A 13,015-nucleotide genomic window follows, 5' to 3' on the forward strand; every position below is an offset into this window, starting at 1 on the left:
AGTGCGATGGAGTGCCTGGGTGAGCGACTGGGGCTTCGTCCTCCATGAATCTGTGCTGCAAACCCTTGCAGGATGGCCGCTCCCAAGCAAACATAGCTACAAGCCACGCTGGCCCCGAATCAGGGCCAAAGCTCCGGGCATCCCAGGAGGGTTTTTCATCTGCTCTCTCAGCAAACATCAAGCATCAAAGCTTCACCAGCTCTGTTGTTTGTAATTCAGAAGAGTCCCTGGGCTCCAAGCCACCAGCCTGGAAGATCTGTTTACATTGTAAAATATATGCTAAATTGTAAGCCCTGGGACAATTAACAGAAGTCAGGTAAATGAAGCAACAGAGATGGAATGGGCTGAGGCCTTCACTTAAGCCTTGGGTGAATATCCCTATTGCATTTTCTTGAACAGCCCAAATAACAAGAGCTGGCCTTCACACCTGGGCTGCATCAGAGAGGCAGCAGCACTGAGATGGAGTTGGCCCTTGGAGAGGAAGTATTAGTTCTGGACAAAGGCGCTGCTTTATTTTCCCAGTGTACCAAAATTAGAGAACCCCCTGGTGCTAAATAATTTTGTTCTGCCTCGCTGTGAAAATTCCCAGTGTTCAATAGCCCTCCACAAGCTCTCATTTTATCCCCATAGTGCAGCTCTCCTGTGGTTATATGTCAGCTGCTGCAGTGGTAAACATGTACACACTACTCATTTAAGAGCTTTTAAAAGACTTCTCACTGTGCCCAGAAATTACACCTGTGCTTTCTTACTTACCCATGCTGTTGTCTTTGTTTCTCAGGCTATATTAAGCCTTCCATTCTTCCCCCTTTGAAAGAGTGGGAGAGTATAAACATCTTTAAGTTCTGGCTTTCTCTCTATTGGGTTGTACAGAGGGACAGAGCCAGTAAATATGGACAGAGGGAAAGGCAGAGGGCTGCGTGCAGTAGGGCTGGCAGATGATGCCTGCTCCTCCTGAAGGCACAGAACACGCACAGGAGCTCCATGGTGTTGACTGAAATCCCTGTCAGCTGCAGTGCTCAACTTCCTCGGGATAGTGACCTGTGCTATTCTGACTGTGTCTTCTGTATCCATGGATGATGAAGAGAGACAGAGCACACGGTGCTCGGAGGAGCTGCATCCGCAGAGGGGAAGGTACATGTCACAGTGTAATGAGGCATTGGCCTCCAGTGAACTTTTCCATCACAGGAGAATATTTCAATGTTAAAGATGATTTGCTACAAACAAGAAGGAGAGGAGACGTGGTAGTAACATAAAATGCCATATCTAAGAGATTGTTCAATCTCTTTGCACTGCTAAAATGAGAGAACTGAAGTAGAGGTTTCTGCTGACATCGCTGCTCAAATTCTCTGTCCAAGATTTTGTGGGGAAACTTCCACTGAAACAAAAAGACCAAATACATATCTTTATATGTGAAACTACTTAAATATCTTAAATATCTACTACTTAAATATCTCTGATAAGCTAACAGAGCTTTGGATGACAGGAATTTTGACCTATGAAGCTTTCTGAGTCAAGGAATGACTAAGAAAATAACCCAAAGGCTCTGGAAGTGGCAGTCTGGGCCATGTTCAGTACCTCCCCACAAATGTTAACCACAAACCTTCACTCCTCCATCAGATCCCACACACCCTGAGCATACGAATGCATTTTTAGCAGCTTCTGTGTGCTGCCTTAATTGGATCCTTGTGGGATCCTTCAAGATAAAAATGCCCATTCTTAATTAAAGAAATGATCCTCTTTTGGCTAGGGCTGTTTGGATATTTGGTTCAGAACATAATTTAATGTACCTTGAGCAGGAAAATTCCTGACTGAACTTGAAAGTTGACTGAATTTATCTGATTCAGCCCAACCCAGTGGCTCTACCATAGGAGCCCCCAAGCATACATCATGGTGGTGGCTGCTATCTAGTCTGGATCCCAGTGTCAGCAGGTCACCATCTTCCACAGATCTTTATGTACTTTTTAAATGGGATCAGATCCAACTTTTTCCCACGCTACACCCAGATTGCAATGGCTTCACTGGGTGTCACTGCTAAATATCTGCTCGTGTGCCTCTGCTAAGAACCTTTTCTTAGAGGTTTATCCATTACAACTAATACATCATAAAACTCTTGCTCTGTATTTCACAAATGTTAGAACAATGCCCCAAGGGCATTGGCAGTAATTATGTTTACATCTTCAGAAATGCCTTCCACCCCCTCTCCCCCCCCCCGTCGTTCAGTGCAGCTCTTGAACCTTTGAATGGTACATTGGGAGTATCAGCACGTCTCCTCTCGAGCGCAGATCCTGCCTCTCCATTCTGCAAGTGAAATTATCTCTGTATGTCTGCACCCATGAAGTGCACTTGTGCTTCCAACTTCCTCAGACTGTCAGACAGTTTGCTGTGCCACTGCTCCTATTAACGCCTGCAATTAGCACTGACAAATGCATTGTTCCCCCTGCTCCCCAAACCACACTTCCTTGACTTTTTAGAAAACCCCAGAGCAGTGTAATATCTCCCTGGGTCATATTTCAACAGAACAATGAGGGTAGTGAGGCATGACAGTGATCTTTTTTCTAAACCTATTCTGAACATCCTTAATCAAGCTTTGCTTTTTAAAAAAAGAATGGGCCTAATTCTCTTTAGGCCTATGGTATATTCATGCTTTGTAATTCCATCAAGCTGTATCTTCAGCTCCTCTAAGGTGGCAGAACTCGTTTGACTTCACTTAAATTCCAGGAAGATTAGTAATGGCTGAAGACTTGGGCTGCTGGTTTCCAAACTATTCCTCATCTATGCCAGTTTGAAAGGATAATGAGTCCCAAGGTTTGTTTTTGTTTTTCTGCCATTAGATCAATTAAAACAATTGAAACAATTGAAACAATTAAAACAATCTCTAACTCATTTAAATCAAATGTTGCACAAGATACACCCAACAGCTGTTATTTCCCTGAGGTGTTGAGCCTTCTCCATTCCTATTCCATTACAAAGCTCTGACACCCAGTAGCTCCTGCAAGCATGCACAAATTTCCCTAAAGGCCCTCATTCCAAAAAAACCAGGCCGTTCTTTTTTTTGTTCTCCACACTAGATGTGGTCTCCCAGGATGGAGCCACATGATGACATACAACCATGGGTGGATTACTCTGGCTCCAGGAGGAACATATGTAGATACTTCAGTGTGTCCCATCCACAATCAACAGATACAGAACCCTCAGCCACTTCACTTTGCAGAGTCCTGAAATGCAGTAATTATGTTCTGTTTTCCTCTTTCCCTTCATTAATTCCTATATTCAGCTGTTGTGCATTCGCTGGCAGCAGCCAGTAGCTACAGCTCTGGGATAGCCACAGGCAGGTAACAAAAGTGAGGAGGATGGAGTCAGCACATTTCTTTCTGGTGTCATGGAATTTGTCTTTGGTAAGATCATGGGCACTCTGAAATGCAAGAAAGATGTGAATCAAGAAAGATGTGTTGAAGGACTGCTGGCTGCAAGTCCATCCCCAGGATCAGAGAGCACATATTTATACTTTAGGCACAGTGGTTTGTCTGATAATAGATTGACGTTTAATTTAGGTACAGACTCGGTGATAACTGAATCCCACCTGGGACTTCTGGGAGCAGAGCAGGGCAAATAAATGATGATGTCTGTAGCTGCAGATAGAGATGCTGTTACTAACTCCAATACTGCAATGGGTAAAACTGCACACAGGCTGACAGATGAGAGATTTCATTGGCTTCAGATGCAAGAATAAAGAAAATAAAACTTGAAATGAATTTTCTTGGATAGAAGTGGCCACGCAGGAAGTTTCAATATTCATAAATCCACTCTGTGGATCCCTCTGGTGGCTGCACCCAGTGCATCAATACAGCAATCAGGACTGTGGCAACTGAGCTTTTGTGGCATATTGCACCATGCAAAATACAGACACCTACCAATGCATTTTGGGAACTCCCACACGATGATCTTCTACACACAGATTCACTTCAGCTCTCTGGCACTCTCAAAGCTGTAAAACCGATTGCCACAAAATGCTTCACTCTTTCCAGTTGTGCTTTGATGTCTTCATTATCTGGAGACTCCAGAGCAGGGCCATTTCCCCCAGATCAGCTAAAACATGATCAGATTTCTAAGTGCTTCATGTCTGTGCTGTGTTTGGGGCTTGGCTACACAGGTCAGAAGAACGTGGTGTCATTCTTTGTGGAGGACAAATCCTGGCATTTCATGTTTCTCTTCCTATAGGATTATTGCCATCATTCACTGCCTGGTACATGCTGTATGCTTGGTGGTACGAATCATTGCTCCTGACCCTGCCAACGACATTAACAGAGAGAACAGCGTGCTTTTGTACAGTTGTTTCCTCTCAAATGCTGTTCAGCCTCTGATAATGATTCAGATGAGTAAATCGGCACAGTTTTATGGAGGGCTGGAGTTGTGCCAGTCATGACTTGCTAGTTTTTGCAGCGTTTACAACAGCAGTGTTTTTCTCCCTCAGTGAGAAGCCTTTCCCAAGATGACTCCAGACCTGGAGAAGACAGCGAGTGCTTACCACGGGGGGCTGTACTGGAGAGGTAAGTGCTCAAGCCAATACCTGTTCTCTGGGGAAGTTAATGCAGCATCCTCCCTCCATCTTCTCCCCAAATCTTTGGTTTCTCTAAAACATCAAGAGATATTTTTGGTGTTGTTTTCAATTTTGATGTGACTGCTGACCTATAAAAGAGAAGGACCAACTATGACTGTAAATCCACGACTGTTTTATGTTTGCTTCAGCTTGATTCAGATATCACACCATGAGGTGTATATCAGAACTGAGTAATTATAGAGGAAACGAAGAGGTTCCCTTAGGTCTACATTTTCCTGCTGCGTGCTGAAGTGCCATCAGTGCTCCTCTCCAGGAGGGCAGGAATTCTCCAGGGCATTAACTGTTTTCTGTGTGAGTTTGATACATTTGCCAAAACTTGCATTTCAACATGCTGGTTCATGAAATCAAGAGCAGAAGGACAGTGCCTTTCCTCTCCCCACTGTATGTGATGGTTGAACTCGTAGAAATAAAAGAGTTCTTGAAAAACGCTCAGTGAATCTACATAATTAAAAATCTTTCCTGCTAGGGGTTAATGATTTGGGTAGATTAACTTGATAATGTAATGTAAAACGTCGAAATCAAGAGTCTGTATCCTGAAATACTGGTGTAGCTCAGTGATGGGAGACAGTTTTAAGTAAATAACCGGAGAAAGTATTTTGCAATTAAATTAAAGATGTTTCCAAACTACTGTACTTTGCCATAAAAAAAATGTCATCTTGAAAAGTCAAGTTTCATTTATTTTAATTAGTGCTGTCATGAAGTATTCCATTTGGCACACGCTGACTAACGAGCCCTTTTCCAGACACCAGTTTGAAAAGTGTGCATCAGAAAATGATCACAGCCCGTTCCCATGGTGTCTGTGGGCCAATTGTCAGCTAATTGAGACCTGCCTTGCTCCACCCAAGTGGCATCCAGGTTGGTCTATGGGGAGAGAAGAGCTTTCATCCCCTGGATTTGCCTTGTGGGAGGTAATGCAAAGCTTGCTGCCATCGGTCAGAAGATTCCTGCTGTCTTCAGGGAAATTCAGGTTCAAAGATGCTGAATCTCCACTCCCCTTCACTGTTCTCACACTGAAGTTATTTAAGGGGAGAGGGATTGGTATCAAATTGATGGAAAGCCAAAATGATCTTGATCCTCCTCTGAGACATGCTGTTGAATTGCATTATATATAAGCAGAGAAGCTTTTCTATTATTAATAGGATAGAAAATCAGAACCATCAAGGAAAATTATATAAGTCCTATTAAGATGGATGAGTTTGAGTTATGTCCACATGTTTGCAAGAAGATTGTTCTCTGCAGCTCCTACAACAGTGTATTGTCCTCCCAAGGGGAGACCTCACCGGGGTGGGAGAGTACCAGGGGAAATGCTGTTAACTTCTCACAGCCCAGTGGGCAGCTGTGTGGGCAACGAGCACAACTATGCAGGCACCAGGCTGCCCCAGAGGATGCTCTGCACCAGGGTGAGAAGCCTGGGCCAGCCCCCCAGGAGCTGACCTCCCTTGTGATCTTCTGCTTAAATCCCTCTCTCTGTTGTCTGCCTTGTTTTCAGACCTGCCAAATCTTGCAGTTCCTTCTGCATGTCCAATGAGGGGATTATTTTGCAAGCTTAAATCTCCCTACTAAAAAAAGAAAGTTACACTGATAAATACCTGTTGTCTACACATTGAGGCTGGTGAGGAATAAGCTGAAGTGTGAGTGTGAAGGGCACTGTCAGTTCTGCAGAAATGGCTCTTATTTCACCAGGCTAATGTCACATCCAGAGAGCTCACAGCAGTCTTTGAGCAGGTATCCTCTGGGGAGCGAGTGAGAAGCAGCTATTCTGAGCTGTCCCCTTATTTAAGTAAGCCACATATATAAAATCTGATGATTCCTTATTAATTTCATCCTATTGCTCCTTGCTAAAGCCCCTTGTTCCACCTTAATTTATCCCTTCTGTTCATTAACACAGTTCAAACATTTCCCTTCCTAGCCAGTTAGCCACACTTTAATCTCACCTGGTTACTCATTCATCAGAAACCAATCTCTCCTTCCCCTCCATCAGCTCAGCACCACCTCCAGCATGCGTGCTGCTAATGAGCAGGACTGAGCACAGGGATCCTGGTGGCACTCACCAAGGGCTGCTTAGCATCACTCGTCCCACACTTGCAGACCCTTCCCCAACCCTTCCCCTGCACTTCCATCACTTCCAAATGCAAAATGAAGGGTTGTTTTCCTCCTGCTGTTTCCTTCACATATCTTTTCTCCATTACTGTCATTTTGGGAGGAGTACAGGTCTTGCAGAACAGCTTTGTCTGGATAATAATAATTTTAATTTCCACTTTCAGAAGCTCCTCTTATCTCCTACCTGTGTGTAACTGATTGAGTGATCAGAACCTTCCCCTAGCACATCTCTGCCAGTTTGGAAATCAGCGAGAGTGCACTCTGCACCTGTAAGTGGGTCTTAATCCAAACATTTTATGCCTGAAAGCATTCAAGTGCTCAGACGATGCTCCCACCCCCCAGGGAAACACGTACAGACCTACCCTGTGTCTTCTACAGCAACAGTGTGACCCTGCTATCTACATGGCCCCCTGCATCTGATTTCATCTCCACTATTAATCTGAGGTCTTTGTAAAGGTTTGTTAGGTTTTGTTAGGTTGTAAACCTTTGTTAGTTTGTCTTTTGCTGTTATTCTCATGCTGAGAGTTTCTAATGCTCTCAGCACCCCGATCAGCTTTGTAGCCCCTTTACTTGGATGATGCTGGGCTATGACATCTTTCCTTCAAGGATGGTGTTACAGAAGCAATGGGTGGGCTGATGGGCATGCAGGAACCTAGAGCAAGCTGAGTGTCAGGTCTGGAGCCCAGAGGATTATTTTCTTGCCTACTCCTTAAGAAAACATCGCAATCTCTTTCTGATTTGGCATGGTCTCAGACTCCAGCCAAGCAATCCTTCCTGCCCTTTCTGCACTACTTTACACTGGTGCCTTTTCACCTTTCTCTGTGAGGCTGCATTTGTCAGAGGGCAGAGCAGAACTCACTCTGTGTGGTCTCCTCTGCCTCCAGCAGCAAGCACTCGCTCACCCGCAGAGGGGGCACGCTGGGCTGGTGATTGCTCTGGTCTCTTCTAGTCCTGTGTTCTTACCCTTTCCCAGTTTGATTTGCTTATGTTTTGCAATCACAGGGCTATTCTCAGTATCTTTTATTCTGTGCCTGGCTCCCATTAATGGTGTTTTTCTGCTCTTCCATTATTTTCTCCATACGGGGGGGAACCTTACCTTCCCCCTTAATATCTTCTGCTAGAGACCACAGCTGCCAATATCTTCTCCTGTCCAGTTTCTCATACAAGTCTAAAAAGCAGACTCGATTGGATGCTCCTGCCCTGCACTTCTCATGAGCTATTTCTCAGGGTATGGGCATCTCTGCCTTTGTCAGAGCCAAGACAGCACGAGCTGATTTCATTTCTCCCAAGTAAGGATGGTCTGAACTATCTGTGGCAATGTCAGAGATCAGGAGGAGAAGGAAAGAGCTGGGGCAGTGGAAAGGAGACCTGGTGATAAAAGAAATTGGTGAGATGACAGCAAGATGAGCTGTGATCTAAGCCCTCCTCATACCTTGTGTTTTTATATGTACACTCAAAACATATTTCAGGGATTGAGCGTGTTTTCTCCTTTCTGGAGATCTATTTTGTCATTACTTTAGCTGACAGCAGCTGGGGAGAATGAAACACTTTGGTTAGCCTCAAACACCTTGCTAAGTTTCCTTAGGTTGAAGCACCGCTGTGTTTCATTGCGGCTGACACCAATCAAAGCAAATGGACAAAAGTGAGCATTATGATTTTGGATCTGTGAAATGAAGGGAATAAGTGAAGGGAATTTGGACTCACTGTACAAAGGAAGTCCCAGGAAGAGGTTCATTTTATCAACACCATTTGCTTTGGGGGCGGCTCTTTTACAAGCAATTCTGCCTCTTCTACAAAGCTGTTGTGGCAGTCGGTGCTTGGCCCCATCTCTGCCCCTGGATTTTGTGATGCAGACAAGGTCATGGGATAGTGGTGCTGGGTCAACAAATAAAAGGAAAACAAACACTGAAGCTGTCCTTCACAAAAGATTGATCATTTGTAAGTCTGACCCCAATAGGATTAAATTGTTGTATATTTGCTCTGAGATGTCACCTATGGTCCACAGCAAGTTATTGCCTCATCATACTAACTGGGGTACAGTGACAAAAAGCTATTGTGAAGATGCTGCCAGAGGCAAGAGAAACAAGCCTCTGTCCTGTCAGCAGGTCCCAGCCCAGCCCTCATTGCTCTAAATCATCTCAGAATATCCTCACAAGGCCTTGAGCAACAGGAAAACATCCCAAGACATCAGCGATCAACCTCAGTGGGGGATGGGGAGGTTCATGTTGGATATTACGAAAAAATCCACCTCTGAAAGAGCAGCAATCCAGTGGCACAGCTGCCCAGGGAGGTGGTGGAGTCATCTTCCCTGCAGGTGTTCAAGAACTGCTGAGATGTGGCACTGAGGGATGTGGGCAGTGGGCAGGTGGGAATGGGTTGGGGTTGGCCTTGGTGATCTTAGATGTCTTTTCCGACGCTAATGATTCTATGATTCTATTGATGGGAAGAGTGCAGGGATCAACCCTGCAGCAGCCATGGGGAACTGCAGCGGGGCTGCAGCAAACACCTCTGTTGATGTGTTCATGTGAAGAGAAGTGAGAAATGTTTGCAATGGCATGCAAAACTGTTTGAAATTCATAGTCTGTCACAGCCCATTGTGAATTCAAGAACAAACCTTTCTTCAAAGGAAATGTTTGTGATGGCATATCATGAAAGAACAGGCCACTTTCTAGCAAAAATGGTGAGGCATGCCTGCTCCTGAGTGAGGCTTTGATAACATGAGCCCATTTTCCATGGCTTTGGCGTGAAAAACACAGAGAAGTGCACACTGCCCAAAGTCTGCACTGAAAACAGCCATGTTGTCAAAGAAACCAGAAGAATCATAGAATCATAGTATCATAGAATGGGCTGGGTTGAAAAGGACCACAGTGATCATCTAGTTTCAACCCCCCTGCTATGTGCAGGGTCCCCAACCAGCAGACCAGGCTGCCCAGAGCCGCATCCAACCTGGCCTTGAATGCCTCTAGGGATGGGGCATCCGCAGCTTCCTTGGGCAACCTATTGCAATGTGTCACCACCCTCTGTGTGAAAAACCTCCTCCTAATACCCAACCTAAACCTCCCCTGTCTTATTTTAAAACCATTCCCCCTTGTCCTATCACTATCCACCCTCGTAAACAGTCATTCCTCATCCTGTGAAACACAGATATCTCCTTCCTTAGGAGAATGCTACCTAAACACATGCATAACTCTTAGGGTGTGTTCAGGATATCTCAGGACTCGATCCATATATCCATGCACTGGAGAAGAAAAGTCGCAAGGGCTGCTCTCAGGTCAAGCAGAACCCTGCTCTGCTTTAGCTCTAAGCCACTTTGTTTGTGCCAATGAATTACGCAGCTTTGCCCTCTCCCTCCCGTGGCATTAAGAGCTGTAAAACCAAGTTGCTCACAAATCCCCACGCTTTGCTCCTCTTAACCAACGCCACCGCTGTGCTGTGCTGACTTGAGAACAGAGATTTGGTTGAAAGAAAGGATAAAGCAAAACCTCGCTTTGTTTTCCCACTGTCCTACATTTCACCCAAACAGCTTTGCCTCAGCGCTTTGAACTTTGCATAACTCCTTAAAATAGCAAGCAAGAAAAAAATAATAATAATAATAAAGGAAGAAAAATAAAGCAAAGCAGCTTTTTGGTCCCAAAATCAGGAGCGGGCTTTGGTGGAGCCGAGGCGGGCTGAGTCCTGCGGGCAGTGCTGCGGAGTAGGGATGCGCTGAGCACAGGGGTTCCTCGGGTCCTCCGGGTGTTGTGTGACTTAACAGTGACATCCAGCGGTCACCGAGCTCCGGCTGCATCAGGTCTGACCCGGGGATGGGGCGGTCCCTGCGGCGAGCCCCGCTCCTCCCTGCCTAAACTTCAGACCTCCGAGAGCCGAATAATCTTCAAAATCGCCCCGCTTCTATACCGTGTTTTTGCGGTATCACGGATACGAGTCGTAATTAAGCTGCTGTAAATGTAACAGTAAATCAAAACCCTACGAATCATGAAATCGTGGAAACTTTTCCTTGCTATTGCCCTAAACAGAGAAATAAGCAGTTTTCATCTCGAGTTGAACACCGCAGACGTATTTTCACACGATAATTTGGTTTTCAAAAAAAAAAAAAGTCTAACTGTGAAGTTTAATGATACCACACGAAGCAGCTTGTCAGTTCGTATTTATATTCAAATCCGAGCTTTCACAGTTCCCAGTGTGTTTCTTTAGTATTTTTTGAAGCTGCTCTGACAGTCTTTCTCAAAACTGTCTCCAGGAGCAGCAGCATGGAAACAAAGAGCTTCCCACACTGTTGGCTCGGGGTTTCGGTAATCGGGGAGGGGTTTGCTGTGTCCCACGGATGCAGGAGGATGAAGTTGAGGGCTCTGACATTTGGCTGCCGTGGTTCTGTCACATCCTATCAGCGGTGGGAACCAACGTCCCAAAGGAGTTCATCTCCTGTTAAATGGCTCCTTTGGATCCTCCCGTTGAATCATGGAATCATTTGAGTTGGAAAGAACACTTAAAGGCCATCTGGTCCAACTCTGGTTCCTGCAATGAACGGGGACCCTACAGCTCTATCAGAGTCCCGTTCAGCTTGACCTTGAATGTCTCCAGGGATGGGGCACCCACCACCTCTCTGGGCAACTTGTGCCAGTGCCTCACTGCCCTACTGCAAAAAGTACTTTTTTCCTTTTTCCTTGTATTCAATCTACACCTCCTCTCTTTTAGTTTGAAACCATTTCTCCTTGTCCAGTCACAACGGATCCTCCTAACGAGTCTGTCCTTTCCCAGAGGTTATTCGGGGATCCTCCCTGCCTTTTCTATCCACTTCTCCTGGCTGTGTAGCCATAGGAGGAGGAATTTGGCTGTGGGTTTCTGCATGCTCCTCTCAGCAGTGAGGTAACACAGTCTCTGACCTCCTGTGTTCCCGGACCTGCCATACCACAGGTGGCAAAGCCTGAGCCATTACTCATCCCCTGATACTCTGCAGTGAAGGATGGAGGTCACATCCCTTCTGACAGAGGTCCATCCCCTGCCCTCAGCCTGGGCAGGGACATGTCACCCAGATTGGCTGCTGTATTTAAAGGAGGATTTCTGTCTGAAGCTCCCACAAAAGCCACACGCACACACCAAATGATTCCCCTGTTGCTCTCCAAACCCCTCTACTTCTGAGCTGGTGCAGAAATAATGAGGCAAGTATGCTCAAAAGGACCGGTGCATCACAATGCCTGTTGGTACAGGATGCTGGATGGGATGGGATGGGATGGGATGGGATGGGATGGGATGGGATGGGATGGGATGGGATGGGATGGGATGGGATGGGATGGACCAACTTGTGTCTGATTCCATGCTCCTTTAAGACCCACACAGAATCACAGCTGGTCAGGGGCTGGGGTGCCTCCCTAAACACTAGTGCTTGCAGATAAGGTCACCACATGTCACAGCCTCTGTCAGGAGTCAGGAGATGTATTTCTTCTTAATGGAAGATGTGGAGGGTCCAAAATGACTGCAGCTGCTATTGCATTAAAAACAGATATGTCTGCTGCCTCCAGGGGCTGGACATGAGATGTTCCTTTCAGCCTCTCAGCTGACAGATATGTTTCATGGTCTCCTGTCTACTTCACAAACAAAAGCAACCTTTCAGTCCCAGCAAGCAGCCTGAATGACCTCTCACAGCACTGCCTGCTGTGTGGGCATTAATTTGTCCCGGTTTTCTCCTTTCTTCATGACCTTGGGCAGGTCCTGCTGCTGCACTTTGCTGGGGCTTGCAGAGAGCAAGCAGATGACACGATGGGGCTCTGGGCATCAACCCTCCTGTGTACCCCATGTCCCTCTGTCCATCAGCACTGCCTACAGCCAAATCCTGCAGCCCCAACCACAGGTTAATTCCTGGTCAGCTTTTAATGATCCCAAACCCCTGCACTGACTCAGGTGACAGATAAATTTATCCCAAGGTTAGGGTGACTCTGCTGTACCAAAATCTGTTTGAAGTCAAAGCAAGCAGTTCAGAATAACAAGTTATTATACAACTCTAGGCAGCTTCCCATACTCTTTTTTTTCTTTTTTTTTTTACGTAAAAGGTAACATATTTCCATATTTTGTACGTGCTAATTGTTGGGAACACTGTCAGATGGTTCAGCAAATTGAAAATGACAACATCAACCTGTTCAATCCATTAAAATTTCTCCAGGATCATAAGGGATATTGTCAGCAAAGTAATGCTGGCATCCCCATGGTAAAGCCATCTTGCTTCTTATTAATGACTGGCTTCACAAATGAGCAGATTTTCTTTGTGTGCACCACTCCATCACATTATCCAGAGGGGCACAG

At 45.6% G+C, this 13,015-nt stretch overlaps 1 long non-coding RNA gene across 1 annotated transcript in view; it reads left to right on the top strand.

Annotated features, from left to right (window-relative positions):
* Positions 1-866: 866 nt before the first annotated feature.
* Positions 867-13,015, top strand: part of LOC128082070 (uncharacterized) — a 29,815-nt gene continuing 17,666 nt past the window's right edge. Inside the window, exons 1-2 of the long non-coding RNA XR_008207536.1 lie at positions 867-1,131; positions 4,472-4,547. This is a non-coding gene — a long non-coding RNA (uncharacterized LOC128082070). The remainder of the gene's footprint in view (positions 1,132-4,471; positions 4,548-13,015) is intronic.

Source organism: Tympanuchus pallidicinctus, unplaced genomic scaffold (assembly GCF_026119805.1).
Source record: "Tympanuchus pallidicinctus isolate F22 unplaced genomic scaffold, pur_lepc_1.0 scaffold22, whole genome shotgun sequence".
In the NCBI taxonomy this organism is placed as follows: Eukaryota; Metazoa; Chordata; class Aves; order Galliformes; family Phasianidae; genus Tympanuchus; species Tympanuchus pallidicinctus.